General features: G+C 40.4%; 1 protein-coding gene across 6 annotated transcripts in view; it reads right to left on the reverse strand.

Annotated features, from left to right (window-relative positions):
• Positions 1 to 15,660, reverse strand: part of Lclat1 (lysocardiolipin acyltransferase 1) — a 122,154-nt gene that overhangs the window by 71,983 nt on the left and 34,511 nt on the right. The window contains exon 1 of one of the 6 annotated variants that reach the window (XM_048416140.3): positions 15,492 to 15,510. The exons of the other annotated variants lie outside the window; for them this stretch is intronic. The gene's annotated coding sequence lies outside the window, so the exon portion shown is untranslated. Of the gene's footprint in view, positions 1 to 15,491; positions 15,511 to 15,660 lie in introns of those variants that run through there. 6 annotated transcript variants of the gene reach the window in all.

Below are 15,660 nucleotides of genomic sequence, written 5' to 3' on the forward strand. Positions count from 1 at the left end.
CTTATGTGCTCCTCTCTGGCTCTAGTTCATAGCCTTTTTCTGTATTTTTACTCAAGTCCTAATTTGGGGGTCAATAGGTTAAGAATAGCTATGTACTTATTTGGAAGAGGCAAATATTGAAGGAAAACACAACGTCAAGGACCAACACAGATGTGCAGCAATCTGAACTGACAAACATTGCTGGGGAAAACTCCAACTTGTCTGCAGCTCTGGGAAACAACTCAGCAGTTTTACAAAATGCTACATTGATAGCCACCATATTTATACTAGTAAATCCACTGGATGTCCTGTACAAATAAAACATTATCTTCACACAAAAAGTTCTACATAATCCTTTATAGCACCATTTCTCACAACTGCACAAAGCTAGAACTAACCTGTCAGTTGAGGGTGAGTAGATACTGAATTGGTATTCATCAATGAAGATATATGCCTAATGTAGGCCATTTGAGTTACTCTCAAATGGTGTGCTGAATCAAAAATACCAGGTGCAAAAGACCTTTCTTCTGGGGGGCATTCTGGGCAAGGCTAACCCACAGGAGGGGAACAGATGAGTGGCTGCAAAGGTTAGGGGAAGAGATAGTCCGAGTACCGGAGGATGACACAGGCAAGCTTGTAGAAGAGCAAACTGCTCTCTCTGTTTCCTGACTGCACAGTGCAGATTGGTGGAAAACACATCCACTAGCTTCCTTCTGTAGAGCTGGGCACTAAACCCATGCATACTTACATGGCTCTGTCACTAAGCAGCATGCACACCCACTCTGGACATTTTAAATTATGATCCGCCTATAATCTCGCATTTGGGAAGCAAGGATCCCGAGTTTAAAGCTACAGAGTGAATCTGAAGCCAGCCTGAACTACATAGCGATACTCTGTTTCACAAATAAAAAAATTTTAAAATGACTAACTTGTCATTTTCTTGTTCCTGTGAAAATCTATACTTTAAATTATTTCAATAATAATGATCTGAAATATTTTTTCCAAGCTTTTATAATGAGCCAAATACTGCTTGATGTATTTGATTTGAGTAGACTTTAACAGTAACAATAATCTCATGGCATGGGTATTTTTATCACCCCTAATCTAGACATCAGGATTCTGTAGCACAAAAATGTTAAAGTAATTGGCTCGAGGTTAAACAGCTACTATATAGCAAAGCTGAGAACTGGCTCTAGGGATTCTGGTGCTGGTGTCTATACTCAGTCTGCTATATTATACATCTTTTTCAAGACTGTATTATTTTTGTAATTAAACACATACTTTAAAAGAATTACACTACAAGGATAAACTGTAAACAAAGTTTTAATGCTTTATTTTAAAAAGCATTCTGAATCTTAGACATTCACGGGAGCTTTATGAGAAAGGCTCACTAAGTCATTCTTATCTTAAGATCCTTTAGTTCACTGTGATAAAGGTCCTAACAGAGGTATCATGGAACCGTCAGTCAGTTAGGACCAGGGATAATGGGTGCTTCTCTAATGCATTCAAGAAGGCATCTTCCTGGAGGAAGCAGGGAGAAAATTCAGGCAGAAAAACAACATACAGGTACATAGAAATTTGAAACAGCATGGTGGAAAGACTTAGAAATTACAGAAGTATAAAAGAAAACAAGGTTCAGAATGTTGGTATGCAAAAAATCATAAGAGCATTGGCCCTAGGGAGAAAGCTACACCCAAGTTAGGATGGGAAAAACAGCATTTCATCTTGGCACAAGGAGTAGGGGGAAAATCTAAGGCTTATGACTCATCTTTTAAGACAGGTGTTAAAAGTGACACAAATGTGGACAGCCTAGCTTTGCTAAGAGCCTTCTCTGGACTCTGCAACAGATAACTCATAAGACTTACTAGCAAAAAGAGCAGGACTGAGAAATACCGCTTTGCAGCAGGTCAGACACAAAGCACAACATTTGACAACCAGCTGATTATGAGCACACTTAGTTACCTGCATACCTCACCTGCAACATGAGGAGGTTTGGGGCAGATCCTAAGACCTCTGCTAGTTTGAATGTAGGCTTCCTTTTATTTATCAGACACTTTATACAGGGCTTGTGGTATTTATCTGCTTAGCATCTAAACAATTGTCTTGCTTGCCAGTACAAATGTGCAATCCCAGCTACCTCTCACAGAATCAGGGAAATCCCAGGTTCAAGACCTGCCTGACCACAGTGGATGCACCACCATCTGAGCAACTCTGATGGACCCTGCTCAGTACAGGACATTTACAAGGTACTGGGTCTGTCATTTTCTATTGACAGATGATTTTTATACATTTTTGTTTCCTTAGGGCATGTGCAGTAATTCATTCTCTCCATTACTGTTTCCTATATCCTTTTTGATAAAAAGTTATCTTTCCAGTTTTTTTTAAGGTGGTAAGGATCAAATCTAGAACCTCTCAAGTGCTACATAAGTACTCTACCACTGAACTACACTCCTAGCCCAAAATTAATCTAGTTGTTAATTTTATTTAAAAATAAATGTATCAGGAAAGAAAATATTCTGTAAATCTTTATCTTTATCCCTACAGGCCAATGTCTCAACTCTCATCAGAGAAGTTTATTTATTGCAGTAGATGGGGACCAAGACAAGAGATGCACAACTTAAGAGATCCTGCTCCTCGTTGTGTGCAAGGCCCTGCTCCACACTGCTACACAAAACACCTTTCTGAGCCATGAATGGAATGCCAAGTGAATCTGGCACAAATTCCAGTTTGAACTTGGTTTCTGACCACACGATAATATAAGCATTGTTGTCCTTTCCATGTCTGGTTTCCAGATCAGCAGGTGACATTCATTTTATCTGTCTTGGGCGTCTGTTTTGACGCACTTCTGTGAGGTGAAAGGCAGCAGCTGTGAACTAAGAAGCAGAATGACACACATTCCCACTGGACAGTCAACACCCACAGGGTCCCACCAGATGCCCTGACTGCTGAGTCTGTTTACCAAACTCACTGAACTCTTGTCCACTGCGTCCTGAAGCAGAGGATCTGACCAACTCTCTAGAAACTGAAGTTTTATGATCACCCCAGCTGCCCTAGCACCTTAGAGAGTCTCAGTTGTCAGTTAACGATGGCAGTAGCAGAGCATGCTTACCTCTCAAAATGAAACAAACAAACAAGAACGCCTAGGGCCGGCAGTGGTGGCGCACACCTTTGATCCCAGCACAAGGTTGGCAGAGGCAGGCCGATCTCCCTGAGTTCAAGGCCAGCCTGGTCTACAGAGCAAGTTCCAGGACAGTCAGGATTACACAAGAGGGAACCTGTCTCACAAAACCAAAACCAAACAAATAAACAAAAAATTTAAGTAGGTAGGTAGGTAACTAGACAGACAGGCAAATACGGAGGTAGGCAGTAAATTTTTAAAGAAAAATAAACTGGAAATGACTCACATAAATGGGTAAGAGCTGTAGTACTGATAACACTCTAGTCTTACGGACTGTGACTGACCTGTATGTTCAAGTGTTTTTAGACTATCAGTATCCATTCTTTACACATTTCACACGCATGTTACATTAACAACAACATGAGTATTTTATAGATCTCCCCCACTCTTGGATGAAACATGGAGAAAACTTTCACTCCTTAATTCATTTACTTTTGTTTTAGTCTAAGTTTTTAATGAATAAACATGCATTTTACAACTTAAAATATTTTAATTATAATAATATCAAGAGCATATTAATAAATCCATGGTTAGGAATATTTGTCATAATCCTAATTACTTTACAGAAGAGTTAGCTGAGACAAATATATCAGAGAAGCTGATAATCTCTCTAAACTAAACTAGTAAGAATCATGTAACTCACATGATAAAATCAAATATATAAAAGGAAAACGCGGGCACAAATTTCAATGACTGCATATACACATAAATAGGTTTGTTTCGGCTTTTTGTTTTGTTTTGATGTTTTGAGACAGGGTTTTTCTATAGCTTTGGAGCCTGTCCTGGAACTAGCTCTGGTAGACCAGGCTGGCCTAAAACTCAGAGATCCACCTAGTATGCCTCCCAAGTGCTGGGATTAAAGGCATGTGCCATCACTGCCCAGCCATACATGCATATTGGGTAAGTTTTTATTGGAAAAATGATCAAATAACAGCAAAAATAAAAATACTAAATAATCATAGCCCGCTTACTGAGACTGTCAGCATGTGCCTTGTGTGAACAGAAAAGAACCAGCTGTCCAAGCGCCACACCAGACACAATCATCACTAAACCACTGTTTTCTAACACAGTGAAAGGCTCAACATTTCAGCATAAGAAATACTAATTTTTTTAAACCCACACATGCATACTAATTTGCACAGCCCATTCTCGCAGACACATCTGCATTTTCCCTGTGACTGCTGTTGAAGGGTTTACATAAGTTTCTCTATGTACAAAACAAGGACCCATAAAAATTTTCAGAACCTGATAACATAAATACATCTGTCTTACCCAGTAAAATAGAATGTCTCTTTATCCCCCCAAAAAGAGCTTTAGTTGTTTTCCTTTCCAATGTTAAGGGACAGAAAGAACTAAGCTAAATGGAGCACTCCTTTCTAGAAACAAAGCTTATGGTTATTACCTCTTTCTTCTCTTACAGCCTTCCATTTTTATTCTCAATGGCATTGTCACACATGTTTTTTTATTATAACCAACTTTAAATTCTTTCAGGAAACAGACAACTAATTAAAATAAATTAAAATCCAATGTCACCATTACCAATGTTATTCTTCTTTACTTCCTAGTCATACAACTGAGTCTCTATTAACACATAGGATCAGGAAACAACTTCACTTAAAATTTCCATTCAAAATATTCTGAAGAAAAATAATATACAAAGCATCAGGATAAAAGCTTCTTTTGATAAAAATAAGTCAAAACTTTAACATATTTTCTGTATCAACTGAGTACTCAAAAGAAGTTGAAAAGGGAACACAGAATTTACTCTGGAAAAGACAGAGACACTATAACAGGGAAGAGACAAACCACGTCAACTCTTTCTTCCTAAAACAGCAATAAAAATACGGTTTCCTCAGGTACAAAACATACAGGTAAACAGGCACTGTAGTCATAAAGGTCTTACAAGAAACCAAACCACAGTTACCCATTCTGGTAAAACGCAACTATGAAGGAGCAGAATGGGGCCAAGCTTAGGCTACATCTTCTAGAACAAAGCCAGAAGAATGTTCAGTACCCAGCAGACTCTGTCAACAGCTTCTTATAACTCCATTCAGGGAAGTCCACTCCGGCAGTTCTTAGAACTAGGCCAGGGCAGCAAGGGTGGTGTCAAATGAAAGTGCTTATTTCATTATCTACCTTTGGTGTTTGGACAGAGAAGAAAGTGTCTACATGAGACTTACATATTCTATGTAAATATTTGACACATACAAATATTCAGTGCACTAACTCCTGAAGCAATCTTTTACTTAAAATGCATTCACTAGTCAGTATGCAGAAGAAGTACGTATATGTCTTAGTATGACTCTTTTTACTCGAAATTCCAAAATAGATAAGCCGTCCTGGGGGAGCACCTGAAATGCTGTTTCTTGATTTGGTGCTGGTCACACTTAGGAATGGAATAACTCTGAAGTTTCACGAACTGCACCCTTAAAATACATATGCTTTATTTGTGCCTCTTCACACTATTTATGAAAACATTACACATAATAATTTAAATTAGACATTTTATAAACAACCCAATCAGAAACATGCAGTTCATGAAAAGAAAACACAAATGGTCAATATCTGGTTTGCCATTCATATTCTGAAACTGCCTGTGTCCTCCCCTTCACAATTGAAAGGCTATGAAGTGGAACAAGCCCTTCCAAGGGCAGAAGAGTAAGTAGCTGGTACGGTATTGAGCATGCCTATCATCGTGAAACAGCTCTTAGGCACTTACCTCAGAGAACGCCTCCACTACATGTACAAGCATGTCCCACTGTCAACCAACAGCGAAGAGGAGAAAGGAAACAGGCCACGGATGGGGCAGGCTAGATGAAGGCAGTCCATCCAACACTGTAGATCCCTACAGAGTGGCTGGTGTGCTTCCTACACTGCACTCAACAGCTCTTGAGGAGGATTTCTTTTGAAACCTCAAACTTGAGATCCATCCCAAGAGCTAAGATTATAGGCATGATTCCAGCACATCTGGCTCCAAGATACATTGCTAAAAAAAAGAATATGATACCATTTTGGGGAGTGTGACCTCCCCTCCCCTAAGCTTCCTATGTTCTGTGGCTAATACAGAGAAACATAGATAGACACAGAGGCATTGGCCTATAGTTGTAGTGCTTCTGAGGCTGAGACAGGAGGACTACTTGAAACCAGGAATTCATAGCTAGTTTAGACAATATCAAAAACTAGTCTCTAAAAACTACACAATATTAAGTGAAATGCACAGAAATCTGTCCACAAGGATGGCTGCCAGGGTACCATACAGTCACCTCTGTAGGATGACACCATCCACAACTGGGATAGTGAAAGAGGGTTGAAGTTTTCCATAACATTTTCTAAGGAAAGAATTTCCACCTGTCAAGACAGGATGAAGAAAGTAGAGCCAAAGATCTACTCTCGGTAAGGCCTGTTTGTGTTTTATCCCATTATCAAAGCAAAAGTGGGTATCAAGTGAGAAAGTAGAAATAATCCATGCTCTTAGCCAAATGACTGTTAGCTAGACCCTAAGCTCAAAGTAAAATTTTACACTCAAATTTAAAAACGATTTAATAATACATTAAGGTAGAAATGATAAAAAAAAAAAAATCTTCCTCCGACCTAAAACTATGCCAACATCACGAAGATCCTAAGCCTAACAAAAATAACTAGAAGCCATCCCTGAGTGAGGCTTTGTGACATTCTTGTTACTGCAGCATTGGGGAGGCTGAAGAGGGATGACCATGAGTTCTAGACCAGCCTAGGCTATATAAAGAAACCCACCTTCAAAACAAAACAAAAGTCATCCACTTGACCTCACAGCATTTATCTCCATTCACTTGAACCCATGTTCCATTTCTCCGTTCATGAGACACAGAACTAGCTGGTCAAAATGTGTAAAGGAGGAGCATGGACGTAAGCTGGAGAGGGTGCTGCCTAGAATACACAAAGTCCTATCTATCCCCAACAACACATAAACCAGGGATGGTGGAGCATACCAATATTCCAAACACTCCAGAGAAGAAGAGGCAAAAACATCCAAAGTTCAAGATACTAAGTGACTGAGAGATGCATCAGTGTGTAGCAAAAATCCTATTTACACAATATGAGGTCGTGAAAACAAAAGATAGACTGAGATAAGAGAAAGTCGGGGGGGGGGGTGATGTAGGATTGAGGAAGCAGAGAAGGGAGTGTCGGGAGAGGGAGAGGTGACGCCTACAGGTAACTGTTTTAACAGTTTCCTACAACTGTTTAAAATGTGAGCAAAACAGAATGGGAACATAACTGCACTCCTGTTTACTTTCAATTCTTAATCAATATAGCCATGTTAATTGAGAAACAGAAAAAAACAAAAAAAAATGCCAAGTTATTTCAAGCATTTGAAAAGAAAACAAGCAGCAATCAGTTTCCAATCTGATTGCTAACCATCTTCAGGCTCTACGTGGAGCACGAGGTTGGATCCACCCCTCATACTGGGTGTGGTGGAGTGCAATCCCAGGAGAAGAGGAAGACTGTAGACTGTAGATGCCAAGTTCAGGGAACTAGGCAGTCTGTCCGTCTGTGGAACTGTGTATCTGAAGCTGGAATTAAAGCCACTAGGCTTTAAAAATATTTGGTCTCATGGCCCAGTGTCTCAGCAGACACCCAATGAAGAAAGTGAGGAGTGGGAAGGTAGGACCCAACTTGTACCTAAGAGGAAATAGCCAGCTATGACAGGGTGACCATTAAGGAGACCACAGATAAGTGAGCCACTGAAAAAGAATTAAGACACAAGCAGGGCCTGGGCCTAGAGGAGGGACAGTCACAGTTAAACTGGGGCAAAGTCAGAGAGAAGCTGGTACTGCCATCCTTATGGGCAACATCACAGGTGGAGCAGGGGTGACTGGTAGATCCTAAAGAAACTTCACTGAAGTCTTTGGATCTCTGTTGGATTCTGTTGTTTTCAAATTATTTCAAACACTATGTAAGATTTTTAATGAAATGTCACCAATATTTTTCTGTGTAAATGGCAAAAGCACTGTACTTCAACAATTTCCTGTTATTACAAAAAGATTTCTAAGACCTAAAAGTTAAAACCACATACACCCACGCCGAGCGGAACATGACCAATGTGAAACCGTCTCAGAAAGGATTATTAGGGTAGCCAAGATGCCACCTAGCCAGTATTTAAAAGACTACCTTCCTTTTCCAATTACTTATTACAGCCCTCACAATGTTAGCCATAGAGTTACAACATGGCCCAGGAACTCTAGCCCTCAGAGACATCAAGTGAAATGAAGGCGCACATCCGTACACAGTCAATTACAGCTGAAGGCTCACTGCTAATGACATAGACAGTGGGAGTCACACAGACGTTCGTCACTTACTGAGTGGGTAGCAATGGAGTATATCTGTCAGCGAGTACTACAGAACCACAGCAGGAATAAATACTGCTACGTGCTACCATGTAGACTGGCTCCAAAAACATCCTGCTAAAGTGAAAGATGTCAGTCAAAGATTCATGGACACCAGAATTTTGTTTCTATGAACTGTCTAGAATAGGCGAAGCTCCAAAGACAGACAACAACAGGTGGGCTGCCTGCAAAGGCAGAGGTTTCAGGAAACAGAAAGTGACTATGAGTTCAAATTTATTTGGGGAACTTAAAGGACAGTGGTGGAGGCGGCACAACTCTATAAGCCAGTGACTAGCAAACTTTATAAGCATACATAACCTTAACTGTGCGGTATGTAATTACATCTAAAAACAAGAAGATCAAATGGTGGATTACCAACACAGGAATAATTCTAGCCAGCTCTACTCTGTAGATCACAAATCCCGAGGGAAAAGAGAAATTATGAGCTGTTAAATAAAGAACTACCACCTCAGAAGCTATAAATACAGATATTTGTGAGTCTGGGAGGGTTAAGGCAGAAGAGGAGCTTCCAGGTGTTAGGTTTCAAACCTGGGACAATTGGCTGAAGTGTCTATTTTACATATCAAAGGAGACCTGGCAGCCAGGTTCTCGCACAATCCCTTCCCTACCTGTTAGGGGGCTCTCCTGGCTGGCATACCTGCCCTCTACCCTGAATTCTCCAGCCCTGGGGCTGGGCTTCCCTTCCCTAGCTGCCCTTCTATATATAACCCAACCATCTAGGTTACCTGGTCCTTTTATCTCTTCTTTGGACACCCTGGCTGCTGTACCTTGTCTCAGTCTCTCCCTCTCCTTTTCCATCTACCATTCTCCACATGGCTCAGGGTCATGCCCACTCTGGACTCTCCCAGATGTCTCTGCCTCTGGCTGTGCTCTTCCTTTTATGTAGAATAAATTTTCTCCTCCACCATACCTAGGAGCAGTCATGTCCTTTCCTTTTGTTTTTAATTCACCAGGGAAGAGAAGAGTCAGGCAAAGGAAACATAAGTGCAGAACGGGGCATGAATATCATTAGAGTACATCATGTGTGTACAAAAATGCACTTCATCATTCTGTACCAGTATTCGGTAACATAAAAGCTAAAATATGCAAAATAAAACCAGAGAATAAAGGGAGACCAAAAAGTAAAGTAGCATCACTGATAGGAAGAAAGATCAGATACTCAAAACACTACTAATAGCTGTCCATGTGTAGTGACTATGATTGCTTATTTTCGAAGCGGTGCAAAGAACATGGTTTTTATATAATAATAACAAAATCCCCAAAAATACTTTAAAGTGAAACTCAAAAGTCAGAATTTCTTTAATTGAGGATCTGAATATCCTATCACTATCACTGATACACATTTTAAGAGTAGTATTAAGAAAGCTAGGCCAGGGTGGTGCACACTTTTAATCCCAACACTCAGGAGGCAAAGACAGGTGGATCTATGAGTTCGAGGCCAGCCTGGTCTACATAGTGAATTCCAGGACAGCCAGGGCTATACAGGGAAACCTTGTCTTGAAAAAAAACAAACATACAAACAAACAAAGAATAGTATTAGTCACTAATGGAAAGTATGAAATTTGAATCACATGGTATTAGAAGACATTGATCCAATGTTTTAGATATGCAAAAGCTGATATTCAGGCTTTGGTCTTTTTTTCTTTTTTCCAGACACGAACTACTGATTTCACTGAGTCGGCAGGATACCTAACAACTCACAGGAGAGACAAAGAATAAGTTGCTTCCCTCATGAAATGACACTTCTTCAAACAACAAGCCGATTGACTACACTGCTTCGAGGGCTCTACTGCCCTTAATAAAAGATGTTTAAGATACAGGTTATGCTAACTAAACAAACAACATTTCAAGTAAAACAAAGACATAGCAGGGCGGTGGTGGTGCACGCTTTAATCCCAGCACTCAGGAGGCAAAGGCACGTAGATCTCTGTGAGTTCAAGGCCACCCTGATCTACAAGAGCTAGTTCCAGGACAGGCTCCAAAGCTACAGAGAAACTCTGTATCAAGAAACAAACAAACAAACAAAAGACAAAGACAGCAAACATTCATGTTAACAGACACAAGCAAAATGAATATACCTCTCTTTTAATCTATTCTCACGGCAGAGTGACTCAGCCTAGATATATCTAAGGATATGATACCTAGAACTGGATGCAAAGACAGGTACATGTATTTTTTTTCTTGATGAGAAAATCCCTAACTTGTATCAGGCAGGGACTCTGTAACCAGAAAGACACAAAGAACTCCTCCTTAGAGAAACACTCACTAGCTGTCTCAAAGCCCTGCTGCTGGGAGCCATCTAAAGTCACCTTAGGACTGGAGGACCCGTGTCATGTAGGCACCAGGCCAGAGCAACAAGGCAGAACCAGAGATATACCATATGCATTTGTTGTTCAAAAAACTCTCAATTGGGAAATTTGAAAAACACTGAAAAAGTATTAAAGAAAAAGTAGAAACAAGAACTCTCCTGCTCAGAAATAGATCATGTCATTGTATTATTTGTATCCTTGTATTAGACTTTCTTTCAACATCTTTGTGATGCCATGATACTTGCATGGTATTTTGTAATTTAGATGGAGCTATCCATTTTTATCCAAAGCAAATCAGATTGAATTCTACCAGCCATGAAATTCTCTGCAACAGTTACAAAATACTTTTTCTCTGGCTTTTTCTGAAAAAACAATGACTGGGTTTCGCTGGCTCATGTACAAACTATATTTTGTACAAATAATAACAGGGTTACTATCTGGAACGCCTGCTTTGCTATTAAAGGATTACATCTGTGACCCTTTTTATTTTTCCTTAGACTAGCAAAAATAAAAATAAGGAGCAGACGGAGAATGACCAGAACTCTATCCATCTATTTTCAAGTGTTTCATGTAACATGTTCTCATCACTAACAAATAAAAACATAAATAAAAAAATTAATGTGAAGGCCTATAAAAATATTCATTTGGTAACAAAAGCTCCGAGGCCTGAAGAAAACCAACTAACAGTAATAAAATTTTTTAAAGTATTTGTCATAAGTATAACTTCCATTTGGTAGGCAAAGGCAGTAGTTTTCAAAGCAATACAGTGTAATCATTAAGATATTATGAGACACATCTCTGAAAATTCAGTCAATTTAAAAACCATGCAGCCTATAAATTCACTATGGAAACATCTGCTCAAAGAGGCATTACAGATAATGGTCATGGAACCCTTCATTTAACAAGCCCATGAAAACTCATGTGTGAACAAAAAGCTAGCAGTTCTGACTAGAGCTGCCCTTCCCTAAACCCAGCTTGTCCATTTGTGGGCCTCTCCCCTCCAGGTATCAGAGAGCATCACCTGAAACATAGGGCAAGCCCTTGACATCACACTTGAGGCGTCAGGAACACAGGCTCAGTTTTGACAGTTTCCTTCCCTCTTTGTACAGATATGAGAATGTCTTACTTAAAAGTCACAAACACAAAATGCTGGCAATAGGAAAGGACTTGGAGTCAGGTAAGCCCTCCTCCATCTGATCTCCTCCTCAACTACCTGGCTCTATTTAAATTGAGTGCTTTGAAAATGGGTCTTTTTCAGAAGTCATTAGAAGACAAGAGAAAGCTAGCATAAACTATTTCACATTTTGCACCTCAATCCTCACAATTCTGCGAGATAGCTAAAGCATTCTCCTTTGTTGTTAAACACGACCTCAAAAAGCATTGAAATATCTAGACGGCATAACCAGAAGGTAGCGACTCAGACATAAACCCACATACATTTAACTCCAAAGCTTGTGTTCTTTCCAATACAGTACTTCAAATTAGTGCAGCAGGAATTCTAGATTATGAAATGAAGACTTCATGGTGCAGACAATGAGAAACACATGGTCTCTACCTCATCAGTTACAAATGGGGCCGGGTAGAGGGTCAGGGTTGGAAAGATGGTTCCGTGATTAAGGAAGTGTATGGCTGCTCTTTGTAGAAGAGGTAAGTTCAGTTGCCGACAGCCATGTGGAAGAGTTTACAGCCACTCCAGTTTCAGGAGATTCGTGTCTTCTTCTGGCCTCGAAGGGCATGGCACTCACATGCACATACGTCCCATCCCTAAACACACACCTAAAACCTTTTTAAAATTGAAAGAAATGGGTTTGTAAAGATGATGTTGACAACCCACTAAAAAAGAAAAGGAAAAAATAAACAGAGAAATTTTAAGACCAATAAAGCAAAGCCCAGCTTAGATGGAGGTTTACCAGATGAATTAAGGATTGTTTAATAAAGACACAGCCAGGGACAGGTGTTGGGGCAACACCTGCAATCCCAGCACTTAGGAGGCAGAGACAAGAGAAATTAAGTACAAGATCATCTTGGCTATTGAAGGGAAACCCTACATCAAACAAAACACACATTCTAAAATTGGCAGAAACAAGTGGAATCAATGTACTTAAGTGAAACTACAATGTCCAAAAAAGTTACTAAATCTGAGACTGCCACAAATAAGTATGTTATACTTTGTTTAAAATAAGTACTTGCAAAAAAGTAAACTATCCTTCAGACAGTTAACCAACATGACTAATGCAAAGGCTACATTTAAACAAACAATGCAGTTTTTCTCTAACATCAGTATCCCTAATCACCTGGGATCGTCACAAAAGCAAATTCAGCACATATTCTTCTACAAAGTTAGACTACTCTAAAGCCCACAGGACTGCCAGGCACCAGTATAGAAACTACATGGAACAAGAAACTAAGGAAGTGGGTAAGTAGCAAAGGAGTGCCAGCTAGTGCTGGAGTTACTGGATTTGTATTCATTCTCACAGGATGGAAAACACCAGAATGGTAGTGAGGGACAAGACAGAGGATACACGGGAGGCAGAGGCAGGCGGATCTCTGTGAGTTTGAGGTCAGCCTGGTCTACAAGAGCTAGTTCCAGGACAAGTTCTAAACCTACAGAGAAACCCTGTCCCGAAAAACAAAAGAAAGGAAGGAAAGGAAGGAAAGGAAGGAAAGGAAGGAAAGGAAGGAAAGGAAGGAAAGGGAGGGAGGGAGGGAGGGAGGGAGGGAGGGAGGGAAGGAAGGAAGGAAGGAAGGAAGGAAGGAAGGAAGGAAGGAAGGAAGGAAGGAAGGAAGGGGATACACAAAAGGCCACTTCCTCGGTAGCCAGCAACTTACTGCTATACACTGCAGATAATGCTTCAGCCTTAAGACACAAGACCTCGGAATTCTCATGGAATGTACCATCTAACAGGAAGGAAGCCAAGTTCTCCGAAGGCTTTTATAAAGGGTACGAAAGTATTACCTGTGAGATATACTCCCTAAAGGGTTTCCTTGGCTAACACAAAAAATTGAGCTAAAATTAAAAAGTTCTGCATAAGTTTTCTGCATTTTTCTTTTCCCCCCCCCATCCCCTGCCGCCCTTCTGATCATTGGAGGTTGAGCAGGTAGCATCAGAGTATGGCATCATGCCATTACTGCAAGATTAGCAGTAACACTGTCTTAGTTTCTCACGTTACTTGCATTTTTGCATATGGACTTTGAGACTTTGCATATGGAGCTAGGTCATAGGTTGAATTAATTTATTTTTCAATTAATTATATCCCACCCCTATTCTTTCCAAGCAAATGTTTGTATTGTTAAAAGGACTTGGATAGGACTTTTCTTTTCTTTTTTTAAGAGTAAATACCAGGGCTGGAGAGATGGCTCAGTGGTTGAGAGGACTGCCTGCTCATCCAGAGGTCCTGAGTTTGATACCCAGCAACCACATGGTGGCTCACAACCATCTGTAGTAAAATCTGGCACCCTCTCCTGATCTGCAGGCATTCATGCAGATAGAACATTGTATACATAATAAATAAATATTTTAAAAAAGAGAGAGAGAGAGAGAGTAAATGTCAAATAGCTATCTTACAATCTGGGGCGAAAAAAAAAAACGCAATCCAAGTGAACTAGAATAGTAAAAACTTGTCCTACAAGCAGTCCAATCTTTTGGCTTCTCTAGCCACAGCAGATGAAATTGGGGCATATATCTGGGGTGTCCAGTCTAGAGACTGAGAGAGCAGACATACACTAAATGTAGGATATCATACAAAGTTCACACTCAAACTGGCACAACTGAGTTATCCCCCACCCCGAAAAAAAAAAAAATCACAAAAAAAGCCTATAATGTTCTAATGAAGTTTATGGTTTTGTGTTGGGCCATATTCCTAGCTATCCTGGACTGCAGGATGGACACGGCAGTGTGCTCCTGAAGGAAGTGTCCCTAGGGTGGCAAGTAGTGAACAAGTAAAGGCTAACACTGCCTTTGCATCTCGACATGCGTCTTCATCCTTTCCAGCTGTTGTGATACAGTCTGACAAAGATCAGCCTACAAGAGATGGAGTTTACTCCAGCCCACAATCCCAAGTGATGGCCCATCACTGTGGCAGTCAAGGCAGCAGGAACCAGAATCAGCTGGTCACATTACATCCACAGTAAAAGGCTGGGGCAGAAGGAATACATGCATGTTAATGTTCAGTTTGCTCTTTTCTTTGTGTTTGGTCCAGGACCCAATCTATGACTGGTGCTGCCACCTCAACTTGTTTTAAAAAAAATCCCTCATGGACATGCCCACGGGCTAACCCAATCCAGACAATTCCTCCCTTTTAAAACCGTTTTTGAAGTGGATTCCAGATTGTGTCAAGTTGACAATTAAATCTATTCACCATGATACGGAAGAGTTACAGGAGTCCCTGGGTTGGTGGGCAGCCTTCTCCTCCCACAGAGACACTCAGGGATCGAGGTCACTCGTACTGAGGCTCCTCATACCCTAGTTCATGTTCGCCCTGCACAGAACCTAAGGATGTGAGGGGACAAAGTCTTCTGAATCACACCCTATTGTCTAGAATTCAATCACAAGAGAAGCAAGCTCCAGTCTCAGAAAGAAGGAAATAATAAACTCTAGTGGACATCTGATAGTATCTTCAAAAAGAGAATTCAAAAATGAACCTTAAAGGATGGGTCACCAGGAGCTGAAGAACAAAACAGAAGCCTGGTGAGCAGAAACAAGCCATCAAGTGAAGCAACAGTACTCCACAAGAACGAGGGCGTGTCTGGACGCAGTCTGCAGAACAGGGATGGTGGCTGCTTAGGTTCTGTCTAGAACAACATGAAAAAA

Source organism: Myodes glareolus, chromosome 6 (assembly GCF_982192425.1).
Source record: "Myodes glareolus chromosome 6, mMyoGla1.1, whole genome shotgun sequence".
NCBI lineage: Eukaryota > Metazoa > Chordata > Mammalia > Rodentia > Cricetidae > Myodes > Myodes glareolus.